At 42.0% G+C, this 3,121-nt stretch overlaps 1 pseudogene; it reads right to left on the bottom strand.

The window, feature by feature from the left end:
- Positions 1 to 294: 294 nt before the first annotated feature.
- LOC110329040 lies at positions 295 to 1,344 on the bottom strand (annotated as a pseudogene).
- Between the last annotated feature and the right edge of the window lie 1,777 nt (positions 1,345 to 3,121).

Raw genomic sequence — 3,121 nt, 5'->3', positions numbered from 1 at the left:
TCATAGAATGAATTGGGTAGAGTACCTTCTGTTTCTATTTTGTGGAATACTTTGAGGAGACATTTATTCAGCGTCATGGTCAGACTATTACATTTAGCAATCAACAACATGGGTGAAAAAGATCTACATTAAAACCTTTTGTTGGAATGCTTTACACTCTCCACAGAACAGAAACTAAAATAACCTGTTATACAATTAGTCACAAATACAGTCCTGGAGTTTTTGCCNACACACATGAGTATTGTCTAAACCATNTCTTCNTTGTAGCAGCTAGGCCCTGCCACCACTGTGCTTGGCTGANTTCACAAANCTGTTGTAACCTGTAGCTTCCCTGTCACTTCTCTGGCTCTCCTCTCCTGCTAAGCCTTGTTTCCTGGCTGTATGTAATTAGAACCTCCTGCCATTGCCATAGCTACTGCTGCTGCTGGAACCTCCATAGCCACCTTGGTTTCCCAGTTTAGCAAAGTACTGGCCTCCACCACCATAAGGGCCAGAGGTCCTGCCTCCAAAGTTTCCTCCCTTCTTCGGTCCAAAATTTGAAGACTGATTGTTGTAATTGCCATAATCTTTGTAGATTCCACCACCTCCAAAATTGCTTCCATCATTGCCAAATCCATTATAGCCATCCCCACTGCCACCATATCCACCACCACCATGGGTACCACCAAAGCTACCAAGACCACTGAAGTTCCCTCCTCAACCAAAATTGTCATTGCTACCAAAACCGCCTCCACGACCACCACCAAAATTTCCAGAACCACTGCGACCTCTCTGGCTCCATGAAGCACTAGCCATCTCTTGCTTCGACAGAGCCTTTCTTGCTTCACAGTTGTGGCCATTGACAGTATGGTATTTCTGAACAACAAACTTATCCACAGAGTCATGGTCATCAAAGGTAACAAAAGCAAAGCCCCTCTTTTTCCCACCGCCTCTGACAGTCATAATTTCTATCACTTCCATCTTCCCATACTGCTCAAAATAATCTCATAGGTGATGTTCTTTGGTGTCTCTTTAGTACCACCAACAAAGACCTTTATCACAGTTAAGTGAGCACCTGCTCTCTGAGAATCTTCTCTTGAGACAGTTCTCTTAGGATCCACAACTCTTCCATCCACCTTGAGTGGTCTTGCATTCATGGCAGCATCCACTTCTTCCACAGTGGCTTATGTGACAAACCCAAAGTTCCTGGATTTCTTGGTGTTGGGATCTCTCATTCCCACACAGTCAGTTAGTGTTCCCCATTGCTCTAAATGGCTCCCTCTTGTCGGTTGTTTCGCAGCTCAGCCCTCTGATGAAGAGCTTCTGCAGCTGTTCTGGCTCCTTGGGAGACTCTGACTTAGACATGACGGCAGGGTTATGAGAGCCTTCAGTTATGTTTCCTCCGTAGCGTCAGATAGCAGGAAATTTTATTAAAGAAACAAATAGACATGTAGCCAAGAACCTACTGACAGCAGCTGCACAAACAAAAATTGGTCTCGGGCAGGGCACAGATGTTAGCATATCAGTTATAGAAAGTGCCCCAGGAGCTTCATAATTGCCACCCACTAGAGACTTAGTCTTCTATCGCTCAAATAACGTCAGCAGCAGAGACATCCTAATCTTCCAACATCACAGTTCTTTATTAGTTTGCTCTGACTCACCCTCCTCATATTCTACCCCCAGATAAACTTTCCACTAAATGATTTATCATTCCTTATATCAAGTGGCACACAAGCCACTGCCTTCTTTCCTCCTTATTTTGTACCATATACTTACTTATTGTCTCACTTGTGCTTCAGCATTTATATAGACAGCTTTAATCAGACCTCATCGTGATCCAGCTAAGTAGACATCATTCCTCTGGATTGCTAAAGAGAGAAATCAAGTGGCTCAATGGCTCAGCACTGACTGTTGCTGAGTCATTCCAGACACATCAGTAAATAAATGGGATTGGGGGATCAGAGAGCAAAGAAAAGCCAGAGAGGTTCTTGTCCTAGATGATGAAGCTGTATTGTTATATGAATTTGTATAGCATTCAGAGTGAGAATTCTTTGGATGTACTGCTCAGATGTAACAAAACTGCTATGCTATTCTATAAATAAGCTCTAGGTCCTGTGCTTAATGAGATCTTACAGTTTCCCTAAAGGAAAGTGTACAGATCTTTACTGTCAATTTCCTGTTCTCCTGAAGCATAAGAATCATGTCTACCTTTTTTCCATCATTTCTCTTTCCATTAAAGCTAGAACTTGACCCTGAAACTGTCTACCCACTATCCTTACACTCACACTCAGACGTGACTAGAAGAGAATACTATAATTTATCATTCATCCAAGCATGTGGGGAAAAATGTTCTTCCCCTGTTACATTGTCCCTAGGATCTGTTCTTCGTCTCTTTGTCACCCAGAAAGTTCATATAGATTTTGTACCTAAGGTTAGAAAGTCTCTGGGTCAGTTTGCCAGTTTAGACATTATATGAATGATGAATTCAGAGACAAAGAAATCCTGTGCTAAGGGCAGAAACAACAGAAGTATCCATTTTCCAATGAAGGAATGGGTGTGGAAGAAAAGTAGTAAAGAGAACAAATAGCTTCTGTTGATCTCATGACAAGACTTCCAAGTACTTGAATTGAGTTCTTGCCCAAAAGTCTCTTCTTTCTGCCTTGGCTATCTATAATTCCTGGTTTCCATCCTTTTCTGCATATTCTTTCTATGTTTCTAATCATCTGAGTAAACCTGAACCTGAAAGATGTTTATGCATATTTATATAAAGAAAGGTTTCTCAGGCTTAAAAAGTAAGTAATTCACTCATTAACTAACACCCAGGTACCTAAAGGAGATTTTATTCTGAAACTCGAAGCCTTAACAGTCCTACAGAGATGGCCCAGTGAAGATACCTCAGGTATGATTACCTGTTTCCTGTGTAGAGAGTTCGGTCTATGGAGTTCTTCCATCTGCTCTTCTTCTATTTTGTACACTTGCCTTCCATTTCCCCCTCTACCTTTCATATAGTGTTTGTTTCTCTCTGTCCTTCCCTTCCAGTTTTCTCTCTAGCACTTCTCCCAAATGTATCTTTCCACCCTTTTGTACTATCTCCCCTCCCTTTCTCTTCCTCCATCTTCCCTTGGGGCCTCTACTGCCATCT

This window comes from Mus pahari, chromosome 11 (assembly GCF_900095145.1).
Source record: "Mus pahari chromosome 11, PAHARI_EIJ_v1.1, whole genome shotgun sequence".
Taxonomy (NCBI): Eukaryota; Metazoa; Chordata; class Mammalia; order Rodentia; family Muridae; genus Mus; species Mus pahari.
Note: the sequence above shows the minus strand (reverse complement) of the source record. Positions and strands in the feature narration are given on the sequence as shown.